General features: G+C 32.6%; 1 protein-coding gene across 32 annotated transcripts in view; it reads right to left on the minus strand.

Moving 5' to 3' along the window:
* Nucleotides 1–16,764, minus strand: part of LRFN5 (leucine rich repeat and fibronectin type III domain containing 5) — a 336,860-nt gene that overhangs the window by 109,999 nt on the left and 210,097 nt on the right. For 13 of the 32 annotated variants that reach the window (XM_056821065.1, XM_056821060.1, XM_056821045.1 and 10 more), the window contains one exon: nt 12,626–12,803. The gene's annotated coding sequence lies outside the window, so the exon portion shown is untranslated. Of the gene's footprint in view, nt 1–3,049; nt 3,361–7,498; nt 7,677–12,625; nt 12,804–16,764 lie in introns of all 32 variants that reach the window. The other 19 variants (XM_056821058.1, XM_056821050.1, XM_056821041.1 and 16 more) reach the window with 3 other exon arrangements.

A 16,764-nucleotide genomic window follows, 5' to 3' on the forward strand; every position in this document is an offset into this window, starting at 1 on the left:
CACTGCACTCTTGGGTTCATATCTAGGGTGTTTTTTCCATATCTTTTTCCTCATTACTAACTCTATTCTAAAAATTACTTCCCAAAGCCCAGTGTATGAAGAACATCCTGAGAGATGGGAATCCTGAATTAGGAGTAATGCAGTGAATTTTATGTTTGTATTAAATTTAATACTCTGTATTTTCCCTGTACATTTTCCTGTTTGGCTTTAACAATGTTTAAACATTTTAATAGAGATCTGTACTGCATCCAGGGCTCTTGATCTATCTATCTATCTATCTATCTATCTATCTATCTATCTATCTATCTATCTATCTATCTATCTAAATAGAACAGATAGTAAATAGAAAGCCATAAGAAGTAGAGCAGAACGATATACTTAATCTCCTGTACATCTTCCCAAGACATGTCCTTTCTATTGTTTTTCTTATCAACCTTTAATATAAAAAAACCTCTAGCCCTCTAATAAATTTTTTTAATTTCCCCCAAATAGTTAAAAGCCTTAAAAATTTGATCTCTTAATCATGAGCTAAAATGTGAAATACAATAAATTTAATGATTTGTTTATTAAAAATCTGAATCCCAATGCCTGTTAGAAACCCCATTTCAATGTAAAATTCAACAAAATATTTGTTTTTGCCAGTGCTAATTTTGGCTGTTGATATTTACTTTTAAATATGTTATGCTACTAAAAGGAGAAAAAAATCTATAAATTTTCAGAAATATTTTGTATGAGCTAAATAGGTACCAAAGACAGATATTGTTGATGTCTACTTACTATACTATAGCTACAAACCAATCATAATATCCAACTTAACTGCCTTAATTATAAACAAAGTGACTTACTGTGTGACATAGAATATCTCAGGACTGTAAATATCCCTCATACTTTGTCTTTTGCCTCACTTGAACCCATTCAAGGTACTGATAGAAATGAATCAGCAACCATACAATGGAAAAATGCCAAATTTTAAAGTGAATATGGGTAGATTAAAATTGCTTGGAAGGTTGAGCAGATAGTCCTGTGAAGGTAGTAATTAGTTTTTCTTGACCTATTCCCTTGTTAAAAATTTCCCCCCTTTTGATGTGGCAAAATTGGGACATTAATGCATTGCTGGTGGAGTTGTGAATTGATCCAACCATTCTGGAAGACAATTTGAAACTATGCCCAATGGGCGCTAAAAGACTGCCTACCCTTTGATCCAATGATAGCACTTGTACCCCAAAGAGATAATAAGGAAAAAGACTTGTACAAGAATATTCATAGCCATGCTCTTTGTGGTGACAAAGAATTGGAAAATGAGGGGATTCCTCCTACTGGGGAATGGCTGAAGAAATTGTGGTATCTGTTGGTGATGGAATACTATTGTGCTCAAAGAAACAACGAACTGGAGGAATTCCATGTGAACTGGAATGACCTCCAGGAATTGATGCAGAGTGAAAGGAGCAGAACCAGGAGAACACTGTACACAGAGACTGATACACTGTGGCACAATTGAACAAAATGGATTTCTCTACTAGCAGCAATGCAATGATACAGGACAATTCTGAAGTACTGATGAGAAAGAACACTATCCACATTCAGAGGAAGATCTGTGGGCATAGAAACACAAAAGAAAAAGGTCTGCTTGAGCACATGGGTCAATGGAGATGTGATTGGGGTTATAAACCCTAAATGATCACCCCAGTGCAAATATCAATAATAGGAAATAGGTCTTGACCAATGACACATGTAGAACCCAGTGGTATTGTGCATCAGCTATTAAAGGGGGATGGGGGGAGAGGAGGGAAAGAAAATGATTTTGGTAATCCTGGAAAAATACCATAAATTAATCAATTAAATAAATAAATTTAAAAAATTTAAAAATTTCCCCCTTTAAATGGGAAAGTTTTCCACCTATTAAATCACAGGTCTGGGTTATTTAAGTAAAGGTATAATGCATAAATCAACTCTTCCAAAAACAGTGAACTTTTTCCTTAGAACAAGAGTTGAGAGAGCATAGCCAGAATAAATGTCAAAGGTCAGTCCATAACTTTCAGTCTCCAAACTTAATGAAATTTTACAATAATGTTACAATAATAAAGTGATGTCCATCTTCCTTTCACAATTCTTCTGCCTTTTGCAAGACAGAACCAAATGTTTTATGATGTATCAAAATGCTGCCATGATAAGTATTTCAGTGATGATAGAGGTAGAAAATTTTCCTTGTAAATTCATACATTTCCTAACTTTTATATCAAGCAATGTTTAGTTGAACTTCTGTGTTCACAAAAACTTGATGTGGGATATGGAGGTTTTTAAAGAAAAACAGCAGTTGAACTGGCTTGTAGGACTTCATGGCCCTCTACTGATCCCAAGACCCTCTCCTAGGAATCCACCGTACCACCTCCTTTCCAATCCTTACACTGAAACTACTTTCCTGAATTCTTCCTTCTAAAGCTTAGGAATAATACTAGTTTAAATTCAATATAACTTGTTTGAAGAGATAAGTGCATCACTCAAAGCTAATTACAGTACCAACAATTAACTACTAGCCTATCTCACGAATACAAGACATTTTTTTCTGTGACTGTTATTTATAAATATCCTCTGGTCTCCCTCATTCTCATTTTCCCCCCTATTTGATGTGAAATCTCCTTTCCTGGTTCCTTGCCCTCCCATTCCTTTGATTGTGAGTGCCCATAAGAGCTGTCTACATTCTCCAAAGGCAGAATGAGTTTTCTGTTACATCAAATCTCTTGAAATAATTATTGTAAGGTCTCTGTATTCTTTTGTAGAATATCTTCCTTTAAAAGAGTGTTTTTCAATAGGACCTGCTCCATCAATAAATCAAGATTTTCTCCTTTCCTTTCCCCTAGTTTCAGTATCTTCATTGCTTCCTCAAGCCTTCTTTTTCCTGAGAAACTACGGGAATTCTTTTTCTTACATTGTTCACTTGTGGCTTGATAGAGTACACAGAATATTCCTATCTGACTTAATCCTCCTTCCTTTTATGTTACCTCTCATTTAGTAATTTATTCCCACAAAAAAAAAAACATTTTTTATTCACCTGTAAGCAGGGTATTCTGAGGTTTAGTCCATGTTTCAGGTCTTTTTCTTCACCATCACTTCTTTTTGACACCCATTTTCATTTATGTCTCCTTGTCTATTTTTTAAAGAAATATATTGTCATTTTGTTGTTGCTATTAACACCCTTAGTTTCTTCTTTTTCAACTTATTATCCATTTTTTTCTGTGATAATTTATTTCATCAACTCTGACTTTCCTGGTTTCTTTATTTATTTCCCTTTCTTGTGTTTCTGTTTTCTGGGATGTTTCCAAAGCAAACAATTTGTCCAGCATCAAGAAAAAGGTCTAGATTCTGAAGGGAAATAGCAACAACAACAACAAATACATCAATTAGAGTGCACCATAAGTGAATTAAATATTTACAGAAATTCTTTTGAAATAAAGTTCATTTCAAAAGTGATAGTAAAAGCTTAACAGCATGTATAAATGGATTACTCAAGTTTAATCAAATGTGTTTTATACCTATGCAGCCTAAAAATGTCAGTAATCAAAAGAGTAGAAACAGGACGCATTTCATGGACATCTAACAAGCAGCATGTTTACAAAGAATTTTTAAAATGGCTATTGTGAAGATTTGTTTATAGAAGCATTTCATTACCAACAGAAATTACAAAAAAAAATCTTTAAAGATACTAAATTATTTATCAGTGTAGATTTTTTAATGAAATAATGCAAACTTTTCAACACATTAGTATGAATTATAAAAAGTTATAAAAAGTTGACCGGTAGTGGACACAACCAAGTGGCTAATAAATATAAGAACTTTTATGAACTAATGGATAAAAAACCTAACAATAAAGAGTATTATATAAATAAAGAATATAACAAAACAATATTGAATATTAAAAAGGGTTTTGGAACTGGAGCACTGATAGATATTTCCTACATCTACTCAGAATAAATATTGATAAATATTGATTCATAAAAATTTAAGAAAAATATTTTGATGTCATTTTTAATATTAATAATCTCTGTATTAATTGCAATTAAAGTCTTTCAAATGAAAGACAAGTTGAAAAAAATTTTTAACATTCGGAAACTAAATCAGGAGCTGAAGGATTAAACTCTAAAACTGGACTTATTTTCCTAGTTTCCTTCAAATTCCAATTAAAATTTGAACTCCTTGAGGATGTCTTCCCCAGTAGCCGTTAATACTTTCTCTCTATAATTATCTTTAATTTATCTTTTCTATATTGCATATTTTTCCACTTACCCCACATTAGATTTTGAGCTCCTATAGATCAAGGATCTCTCAATCTATGTATCTATCGATCTATGTATCTATCTATGTATCTTTTTCTCTCTTTGTTTTTTCTTTGTTTCCCTTACTTTCTGTCTTATACTTCTGTCAATACTGTGTATTGGTTTCAAACAGAAGAGCTGTAAGAGCTAAGCAATGGGAGTTAAATGATTTGCCTAGAGCCACACAGCTCTTCATATTTTTTCTTTATTCCATTTGAGGTTGTTAATATCAAGTGAAGCCAAAAGGAACTTGTTAAGTACTTATTTATTTGTCAGGTACTAACTATGGAAAGAAAGAGAGAAAGAGAAAAGAGAGAGAGAGAGAGAAGGAGGGAGGGAGGAAGGGAGGAAGGGAGGAAGGGAGGAAGGGAGGAAGGGAGGAAGGGAGGGAGGAAGGAAGGAAGGAAGGAAGGAAGGAAGGAAGGAAGGAAGGAAGGAAGGAAGGAAGGAAGGAAGGAAGGAAGGAAGGAAGGAAGGAAGGAAGGAAGGAAGAAAATAAACCCTCTGATCTCAGAGCTTCACTCACCAGATTGATGCTGGACTTAATGTGGACAGCTAAGCTTTAGCTCTACTAAAATTCAAAACTGAATCTCAAGAAATAGTTAGCTTTACCACCACCATCCCTGGCAACAGACTCTAAGAATGTGCCTATACACCTCCCAGAACACTTTAAAGAATATAAACAACTAGATCTTAAAAGAATACCTCCAAACTATTAAGAAAACAAGTGAAAAGTTGTTAAAATAACTAATAAAAGAAATGCAAATTATAACATTGCTGAGATTTTACTTTGAATTTAGCAAATTACTAAATATGACACAATATGTAAGTGATGTATTAGATGGGATGTAGGAAGAGACAATAATGATAAAGCTATGAATTGGTTAAGCCATTCTTGGAAACAATTTAATCTTACACAAAATAAAAAACTAAAATGCCTTTATTCTTTGATCCAGAAATCTCACTTCTAGACATATACTTTGAAGATATCAGAGACAAAAAAGAAAGTTGCAATGTACTGAAGTCATTTCTTGAGGAAAAGTGGTTAGGAATCAATTAGTTGAAAAACTAATCAAATAATTATAAATAGAGGAGGGAAGTACCAAATGCCAATTAATAACAACAAATAATGAATAATAGGAAATTCAAAGAAAAGAGAGACATTGTGAATTTGTGGATAAAATTCCTTTCTCAGAGAAAGGAAACTGAACCTATGACCTTGAAAAAGTCATTTGATCTCTCAGTGCCCCCTTTATAAATAACAGTAACAACTTCAAGGTCTCTCCTCACTAGAATACTCCTTCAGTGAAAAGGGAAAAAAAAGTTGGGGGGGGGGGAAATCCTTTTAATAATTATTGCTCAAATTAGTATTTTTAAATTTTCTTTTTAGTTCCAAATTTTCTCTCCTTCATCCATCAAATGATTGATTTGATAACTGTCCTGAGGAAAAGAGGTGGAAAGTGTAATTTGTGAATTAATCTCCTTCCACTCTGACTAAATAGCTCATATGCCCTTTTAGTTCTGGAGAATTTGGAACCTATTCTATTTTTCACAGAACTTGAGAACCTCTCTATTTCTGTGATCTAGTTACTCTCTACATGAATATAATTTCATCCTATTTGATCCTTGTCCATGATTCATTAAAATATTTAATTTCTAAATGCCCAGATAGTCTTCTTTATTTTTAACTTGAGTATTTCCTTACCTTCCCATTTTACTCTAGTTTACTCTCATTTTTTCTAGATGAAATTTCATATCAACATCTTTTTACACAATGACTCTTCCTCTAAGGATATAAGTCCATTTGCTTTTACCTTTCCTCATAGCTTCATAGATTAAGTGAAGAAAGGGACCTCTAAAGTAATCCAGTAACACACCTTCATTTTATAGATAAGGAACTGAGCTCCAAAGAAAGTCTATCCCCAAGGTTGTACATGTATTAAATAGCAGAGCTAGGATTAAAATCCGAGTCTTTTTTTATTATTCACAAATTGATCATTCCTTCCAATGTACCATATTGCTTCTTGGGTTTTATTATTAAATTATTGGGCATCTAGGTGGTGCAGTAGATGGAGCACTGGACCTGGAGTCAGAAAAACAACCTTAGACATTTACTGACTATGTCAACCTGAGTGAGTCTTAACCATGTTTGTCTCAAATTTAACTCATCTGATGAGTTAAAGAAAGAAATGGCAAACTACTCCAGTATCTTTGCCAAGGAAACCCTGAAAGGGGTCATAAAGAGTTGAATGTGATTGAAAATAACTAAATAATAATAGATCTGCTCAATATTGTTTTGACTATCCAGACCAAAATTGCCTTCCCTGGCTACTATTCCTTTATTTGTATGGACTCCTCCTACTAGAACATCAAGTTTAGAAGAGAGAAACAACTTGACTTTTTTTATTTCCATTGTCTAGTGATTACCACTTAGTTGGCACTTAATAATTTCTTTTGAATTTATTCATATCTTTGCAGGTTAATATGTAATAAATACATATTTAAAAGGTAATTATTTTCAAATCAAATATCTAGGTGCTAGACTCAATAAAATGCTTGATTATTATAAAAGCTTTGTTAAACCAGAAGGCCAATAGTTTCCTTAAATGACTTTAGATTTGTTCAAAGCAGAGAACTATCCCTTTCTTGGAAATTTTAATAATATTAATAAGAAGCTCCAAAAATTCTGCTTCAGAAGATCACATTAGGTATGATCCTGGGGGAAATGAGAACAAGAGATTAATATGCACAAAAATGAATTCTGAAGATAATATTTTTAAAAACATATCATCTACCTATCATCATCATCATCATCATCATCTCTGAATATTTAAAAACACATTGATGAGAGTAACTGAAAGTCATAGAAATAGGTTAATTATTTAAGATCAATAAGCTTGAATGTATAATAATAAGGCTAACACATAACACTTTCAGGTTCACAGACAATAATTTCATGGCAATATAATTTTTTTTTCCCTTTGAAATTGACCCTATTCTCTCAAGGCTGCTAAGCTGCTATATTGCCATTTTGTTTTCAGTTTTTTATAGTGAATTGTTTCTTTATTGAAATACACTGCAATGTTCAGTTCTGACACTGGGTGGTGCCCCAAGAGCTTTGAGTAGTCCTCTAAGGAAAATAGTGCCTATTATCAACTAAGTACTTTTTAGTATTGTGGAGTGCTTACAGTGTGTTGGAGCACAAAAGACAACAGGGCCATCCAATGCAGCTGAGGAAGTCTCCAGGTATAACGATTTTTCATGCCAATGGACCCAGGCTTCCAACGCCGAGAGAGTGGGACTGTCTCTGCATCGACTTTTCCACTTAAATCTCCTTCACGCACAAGTGTTTTTGTGCACACTTATCTACATTACAGATGAAAGCGCACAAAGACAATCTTCATCCTCAGTTACCGAGAGACTACTACTAACTAACTTTTTAGGTGCCTATTAATCCATAATCGTTAAAACAGTATTCCTCTACCTACCTCATGTCTCAGGAATTCAAATAATGCTCTATATTTCTGAACATATGGAAAGATCAGTAAAGAAAATTAGACTTATACAATATCATTTCATCTTTAATATGTTCTCGGACTTCAAGAAAAAAGATATTCCATTTATCCCTCTCGCAAAATCAAATAATACTAAAGAATATCAAAGTATTGTTGATATACTGTAAATAACTATACACTCACTCTTCACTTTTTTGTTATATTGCACTAACACATTGGCTCTTATTATTTCTTCAAATTCCACAGTGACTATTTTAACACAAGTCCCTATACAAAGCATGTCACACGAATAACCTAAACTCAATTTTACATACTCCCTTTGAATTCTGAAAGATGGCTGAGAAAGTAATCATTTCCATATTGCCTTATTTATGTTATTAAAACATAACCAACTTTATTAATGATTGTGACTCTTAACCATTAATACATAAGTGTAATATAATAATAATATACTATAATATTAATGTAGTAATATGATAATATTTTAAATGCTTCCTAAATACAAAGTAACCATTGACAGACTCTATGGGGTAGATGGGTTGTCCAGAGAAGACTAGCAGCACCTCTGGTCTGAAGGCTTGCCAAGACTGTTTCAGAGTTGCTCATCCATCTTTCACCCAGTTCTTACGTGTGGCTTCAAGCAGCCACACTGAAAGTAAAGCCATCTAGGCAGACAGACTAAACAAGTTTGAGGGTAACCAACAGCTTCTAACCTGTTGATGAAATAAGGGAAAGTCTACCCGCCACCCCCAAACTTATGAAGACTTCCCCCAGTGGAATGGGCAAATGAGAACAACTTGTTCCAATGGCTACAAAGGTGACTGAAGCATACTCTGTGGGAGGCTTAGAGCTTGGTCAGCCATTAGGGATGCCACTGTCATCCACTGTATCCCAGACCAATGCTAGTCGTCCTGACTTTTATCTTGCCACTGGTCTTGGAGGACTCTGGAAAAAAGAAAGAGGCTGGGAAGGGTAATTATAACTCTGAAGACCAGCATGAAGATTGGTCATTTGGCTTATCCACTAACGTATAACTTGTGCAGAGTGTAAGGTAGCAGCCGGCTCTCAGGAGTCACAGAGACAGCCCAGCCACTGCCCATGCTGCTGGCGGAGGGGACTAATATATTGCCTCATTAAAATTACAGGTTACCCTATTAGGTGGAATCTTTCCTCTCCAATACCATCAACTTGAGTTCCCACTGTGACTAGCACTTTCAGTTTCATTTAAACAATTAACATTAAATTAATTTTTACAAGAATATTCTCCTCAAAGATACAGCAAGAAAATACCTACAAACATTTCTCCCCATACAACATCTCAAGGACATGTGTTCCCCTGACAGGCCCTGTGGGCAAATGGGGAGTAGATTCAAAATTTACTTTAGTTGATACTAAAGTACTAAAGTACTAAAGATACAAAAGATCCAGCAAAGTTCATGTCCACATGTGGGTTGAAAGTTGAATGAGCCTTATTTTTGGCTGTTTTGTCTGGGGTCCTAATGGTTAATCCCAAACGCCAGTGTCCCTCAAGGTATTAATCCTGCAATGTCTATAAACCTGAACCCTGGGGAAAAAAGAAGTTGAGGAATCCTGTGGACCCTTCAAGTTCACAAGATTTTAAGCTCCACTTGCTTCACTGGACAACAAGCATTCCCAGGCATGCTGAGGCAGAGACGGATTAAGACTAAAAACTTTTATTTTTCAAGTCAATCAGCTTTCTAGCTCACTTTTTATCATGTGATTAGCTGATAAGAATCATTTGTAAAATGATTTTATATGCTGCATTTTTCCAAGGTTCTTCCATTCATTGTTATCATTATTTGCAAAAATAGGAAAGCTCTCCAGAATCTCCATGTAGAAAGATGCTATTAGATTCTCTTTTTTGCTAAATCTTCATTATACCTACAGTGGGGTAAACACTCTTACAGATGTGCTTTATTCTTACTTACCTATACTTTATTCAGCACTCTAGAATGTCCCTGTTTTCTGTTCATAATTTAAATTCTTTTTCCTTAAATCTTGTCATGAAAACTTTTTAAAGTTAAAATTAATTTGGTTCTGCTTATATTGATAGTTTCCTAAAAGATTAAAATACTTATTTCTCTGATTTTCCAACATTTCACAATTCCATGTCATCTGTATATTTCATCAGAATTTAATTTTCATCAAGATTAATAGTAATCTACACTTTATAGTCATACAGATTCTTTATTGTGTGCATTTCTTTCTATGGTAAGTTTTGAATTTTTATGAAAAAAATCTGTATACATACTGCCAAGGACATCTTCTCTAGAATGCATAAAAAATATTTTACCATACCCCAAACCAATAATCAGAGTATCACAACTAACCTAGGACTTTTTGAATCTGCCTGTAGTTTTGAAAAAGGTACAACGTTCAATATCAGCAGCCTATGTATTTTGAAATTAACTTAAAAGACCCTTAGACCAGATCTACTTTGAATAAAGAGTATTTATCCAGACTAGTTAGAAAAGAGCCAAGAAACATTTCTTAGGTGTTTCTCTCTAATTCAAACATTTTTCCCAGTTTAAAACATGGATTGCAGAGGTAATAAATAAGTCTTCCCCACTTGTAAGTAGAACAGAGATGTGAGGGATGCTGAAAGGAGACTTCTACAGTTAGAATCATAATCTATGGGGATTCAGGAGAATTGCACATTTTTACTGTTTAACACATTATGCTGCGTGGAATTGCTAAAACATTAGCTACAAACACATTAGTGAAGACGATTATCTTAACTCATTGTCATCAAGTAAAAAACAAAGATTTCAAGGAATGAGAAGTTGAAAACAAATACTATGATGAAAAAGTAGAATTAGGAAAAAGTCTATGATGAAAAGGGAGTCATAAACAATTGACAGTGACACTTCAGGACACTGAGTAAGTAGAGTCTTAAACTAAGGAAATGGGTGCCCAGTACTCCAAAATATATTTTTCTTATTTTGCAGTTTTGCTTAGGGATATTCTTGGCATTGGAGTTTTTATATTAGTCTTATATGTTATGACAAAAACTAAAATAGCTATGATTTTTTAAAAAAAACTTTAAAATAACCAACACAGAATAAAATAACTACTGAACAGAACAAGAAGTAGTTATTTCCTCCATTTTGCAAATCAGTCAGTTATCTTTCTTAGATTCATTTAAAATATAATACTTAAAATGATGAAGTATAAGCATTACAGAAACACCAAATCAATATTTCATTCATCCTTAGTAACACATTAGTGTTACATGATACTTAGTTGTCATTGTTATATTTCTCCAAATAAAAAGCAATAAAATTTTTAACCATTTTTTGATGAAAATTTTTGACCAAAATATACAAGAAAATATAAAATCTTATCAATGAAACTAAAACACATATAAATAAACCTAAGCAAACTACTAATGGGGGGGGGGGATTCACCAAGAATTTAACTAATATTATAAGTGAGATTGTTCAGAACTTTGGAGATATAAGAATTTGGATGTTTTAGAAAATAGAAGAAAATATATAATGTCTATAGTCATTAAAAAGTTTAAAATACTGATATATTTTCCTTTAAGAATAATAATCCTATACACTATACCTACATACACAGCTTTCCTAAAATAAGAAAAAAATGGTTGGCTAAAATAAGATCTTTTATAAAACCAGAAATCAAAAGGAAGTATAGTTAGAATTATTAAACTGAATAAAAAAAACAAGGACTATCTTGTCCTAAGTTCAAACTTATTTTGTTATTCCTTCATTCTTTTTCAATCTTTCTTTTGAAGGAAGTTTCCAGTTTCTCATGTTTTTAAAAAGAAAGTTTAATGGATGCAGTAGAATTTTTCAGTGAACTATGAAAATTCTACTAGAAATAGTAATAATAATAATTAATTTAATTTTAATTAATTTGACTTAATAATGAAAATTCATTAATACTGGAGTTTCAAACAAATTCAAATATTAAATAAGAAATGGACAAAGAAGAGATGCTATTAATTGATCAATAGTAATATGTTAGTATTACTTATTAAGAAACAAACTTTGATTCAGAAAAACCATTTTAAATGTAGAAATTGCTTCTATTTTTCCTAATTTTCCCGATATCCTCCATTTTAATTAGATAAAGGGTGTTGCCTTTATGAATAAATACTAGATATTAGAAAATAAACTACATTTCAATCTGATAAGTCTTCTCTTAGGGAATATTAGAGAACCACTTATTTTGCTAATAGATCTAATCAAGACAGAAGCCCTAGCTTCTTAGGCTTAGCAATATAAATTAAAACAGAAACACAATAAATTTAAGAAATGTTTAGTCATACAATAATCAGAGCTTTCTTTTTTTCTCTTTTTTTTTGCAAAGGTTAAGATAGGCAAATCAACATAGGGTTTAAAAAAATCTTAACCTTAAATTCTATTGGAATTAAAATGTCAATTTCCCAACATTCCTGAAGGTATTTTGTCAGTAAACAAGAGTATTTCCCACTCAAACTGAAAAAAAAAAGATCCTTCATATTATAGAAACATAGAGTTAGATAAAAATTAGATTAAAAAGTTAGATAAAAAATTATTCTGTCTTCTTTTAACTGAGAGGAGTTTCACTATTGTCCAGTAACTGCAAAGGAAATTCCTCTATTTAAAAATATTGTGGTTCTTGGTCTAGAACAATATAGCTTGTCTCAGTGAAATTATTCCATTTGGGTTTAGCTCATTTTGTAGTGTGGTATAACAGGATTTTCATTTTCTTCTTGTCAAGTACTTTCAACAATTGCACTGGCAGCAATCACATTAAATATTATCAACTTACTTTTGGACTCTGAAGAGTTCCTCACTGATGTGAAGAAATTTTCAGTACTGTGCTTGGCTACTGAAGAAGATATGAAGGATAAAGCATTTCCAAAGCTGGTCCTTAAAATGGAGTTGAAAGTCAGAGTGCTCTGAAAACACATTTCTTCTTCCCACTTATCTCAGTGGTTATGAGGACTCTTCAAAGAAAGTAAGCATAAATATGTCAATTAATTGAAAAGAATTTTAAGATGATGTTGTTCATTCTGCAATAAACTCATATATTATACCATGACCATTGATAAACCAAAATGTAATCAGACATTCCTGAAAAAAATTGAAGAATGTAGATTTTATTAATGTATTATCTTATTAGCTATGGTATTTAATGAATAAAGAGTATTCAAAAAGCAAAATTTAAAGCAATAAAAATATGGTCTTAGGGTTCTCTGTTAAGTATAAATTGAGTCAAATTTGCACAATTGTACAACTTCTTTACCTTTTATTTTGCTAAGAAAAATAAAACTAATGTTTTAGGTAAATGTGAAATAACAAGTGGAGTTTTATATTTTATATTTTTATATTTCTAAATATTATTCAGACATTTGATAAACTGTCAAATTTGGCATGCTATGAAAAATGAAATGTATGTAAAGGTAAAGAACCTAAATTGTAATGGCATCATATCAAAATTAACTAAATCACATAAATAGTAGCAAAGTTGAAAAACACATTCCCACAAACCTATGCAAGTAATAAGTAGTCATTAACTGTTCTAACTCACACTTAAATATCAATTTTTACTTATGATCTCTTTTACACATAACTACTAAATTTATGAAAGAAAACATTATCTTTTCTATGTTCTCTTAACCGTACATAAAATATGCTAGAAAGTCTTTTGTAGAGCAGGTCTAATTATATGGAGAAAAAATGTTAAGCAAAATTACTAGTAAGTATATTATTCATAAACAAAGTGAAAAATATTCAGAGGAATGCATAGCTTTGATAGATAATTTTCATGCACATGAAAATCTAAATAAATTTGACAATTTTTCTCACTGAATATCCTGAAATGGATGGTTTTAACTCCCCTTAATACTAACAGACCTAGGAGACTATAAAGATAATTTCTTTTTTTTTTTTAACTTTTACCTTATGTCTTAGAATCAGTAGTAAGAGGTGGGTGATTGTAGTTTAGTGACTCGCCCACGGTCACACAGCTAGGAAGTATCTAGCTATTTTTCCCCAAGATTATTTATTAATAAATATGAATGCCCTTGTAATATATACTTACAACCTTAAGTTGGAAAGTAGAAATATTAGTTAAATACCTAAATATCTATATGCACTCAGAACAAACATTTGTCCTTGGAAACATTGAGAATCTTTAATTATTTTTCCTTTATTAAATATATTTTCTCTTCTTTACATCATTGTCACTTCCCAATGATTACTCATATGCCCATCTCAACAGGAATCTTATGCCACATGACATTCCATTATAATCTTATACCACAACTTGTTCTTCCATTCTCCAATTGATGGACATCTCTTCAGTTTCCAGTCCTTTATCACCACAAAAAAAAAGCTGCTATAAATATTTTTGTACAAGTAGGTCTTTTTCACTGTCAAACTTATAAAAATACAAATCATTCCCCAATTGATCAAAAGATATGAACAAGTAGTTGTCAGAAGAAACCAAAGTTATCAAAAATGATATAAAATGCTATAAATATCTTGATTAAAGTAATACAAATTAAAACAATTCTTAGTTATTACCCCACACCTATCAAAATGGCCAATATGACAGTAAAGGAAAATGACAAAGGTTACAGAGCATGTGGCAAAATAAGGACACTAAGGCATTGTTGGTGAAGTTGTGAAATGATCTGGAGGGCAATTCACAAAGGGCTATAAAACTGTGCATTCCCTTTGAACTAGCAATACTATTATTAGGTTTGCATGACAAAAAGATATAAAAGAGGAAATGATCTACTTGTACAAAAATATCTATAGCAACTCTTTTTTGTGATGGCAAAGAATTAGAAATTTAAGGGAAGTCCATCATTTGGGAAATGGCTGAACAAATTGTGGTATGATGGTGATAGAATACTATCATGCTACAAGAAATGATGAGCAAGATGATTTCAGAAAAAAGCTAGAAAGATCTATATGAACTAATGCAGAATGAAATAGAGGATAGAACATTGTACATATTAACAACAATATTGTACAATAAACTGTGAGAGAAATAGCTATTCTCAACAATACAATGATAAAGGACAATTCTGAAGGACTTAGGGCAAGGAAAGCCTCCTCCAGAATTCACTTCCAGAAAAATAACTGTTTGGATTCAAAATACAGATTAAAGTACACTACTTTTCACTTGACTTTATTTGGGTTTTTATTTGGGGGTTTTGTTTTATATGAGTATTTTCTTATAATAATGAACAATATGGAATTATATTTTGCATGATAATACTATAATAACCTAGATCAAATTGCTTACTATCCCCAGAAGGGAGGAGGGAAAGTAAGGAGGGAGATAATTTGGACCTTAGAGGTTGAGAAAATGTGTTTGAAAATTGTTATTAGATGTAATTGGAAAATAAAATATATTTTAAAAGTAAGATATTCTCCTTTATCTTTGTCCTCTTTGGCTACAGACCTGGTTTAATTTGCATTTCTAGGTCTGTATCCTAAAGAGGACAAAGATAAAATCCAAATATTAGGAACCATCTCTCCAGAATGGTTGTGTCAGTTCACAGCTCCACCAACAGGGTATTAGTATCCCAATTTTCCTATATCCCCTTCAACATTTATTATTTTGCTTTCTGGTACTTTAGCTAGTCTAATTGGTGGGTATCTCACAATTGGTTTAATTTTTACTTATGTATTTTTTTGTTTCGATTCTAATTTTATTTTCATCCCCCCCCCCAATTACAAGTAAAAATATTTTCCAACTTTTTTTTTTAATTTGGTCAATTTCAAACATTATTCATTAAATACAAAAATAATTTTCATTTCGCCCTCCCCTCCTGCCCCCCCTCCCATAGCAGATGAGCGATTCCTCTGGGTATCACATATGTTCTTGATCCGAACCCATTTCTATGTTGTTCCTATTTGCGCTAGGAGGTTCATTTAGAATCTACATGCCCAATCATATCCCCTTGGCCTCTGTAGTCAGGCACTTGCCTTTCTTCGGTGTTTTTGTTCCCACAGTTTGTCTTCTGCTTGTGGGTAGTGTTTTTTCTCATACATCCCTGGAGGTTTTTCAGGTACATTGCATTGATACTAATGGAGAAGTCCATTACATTCGATTGTACCACAGTGTGTACAATCTCTGTGTACAATGTTTTCCTGGTTCTGCTCCTTTCGCTCTGCATCACTTCCTGAAGGTTGTTCCAGTCCCCATGGAATTCCTCCACTTTATTATTCCTTTCAGCACAATAGTATTCCATCACCAACATATACCACAATTTCTTCAGCCATTCCCCACTTGAAGGGCATCCCCTCATTTTCCATTTTTGGCCACCACAAAGAGTGCAGCTATGAATATTCTTGTACAAGTCTTTTTCCTTATTATCTCTTTGGGGTACAAGCACAACAGTGCTATGGCTGAGTCAAAAGGTAGGCAGTCTTTTAGCGCCCTTTGTGCAGAGTTCCAAATTGCCCTCCAGAATGGTTGGATCAATTCACAACTCCATCAGCAATGAATTTATTTCCCCACTTTCCACATCCCCTCCAACATATCAAGTATCATAATCTGCTAGGTGTGAGATGATACCTCAGAGTTGTTTTGATTTGCATCTCTCTAATTATAAGAGATTTAGAGCACTTTTTCATATGCTTATTAATAGTTTTGATTTCTTTAACTGAAAATTATCTATTCATGTCCCTTGTCCATTTATCAATTGGAAAATGGCTTGATTTTTTGTAAAATTGATTAAGCTTTTTGTAAATTTGAGTAATGAAACCTTTATCAGAGGTTTTTGTTATGAAGATTGTTTCTCAATTTGTTGCTTCACTTCTGATTTTAGTTACATTGGTTTTCTTTGTACAAAAACCTTTTAATTTGATGCAGTCAAAATTATTTATTTTACATTTTGTGACTCTTTCTAAGTCTTGCTTGGTTTTAAAATCTTTCCCTTCCCCCCC

Source organism: Monodelphis domestica, chromosome 1 (genome assembly GCF_027887165.1).
Source record: "Monodelphis domestica isolate mMonDom1 chromosome 1, mMonDom1.pri, whole genome shotgun sequence".
In the NCBI taxonomy this organism is placed as follows: domain Eukaryota; kingdom Metazoa; phylum Chordata; class Mammalia; order Didelphimorphia; family Didelphidae; genus Monodelphis; species Monodelphis domestica.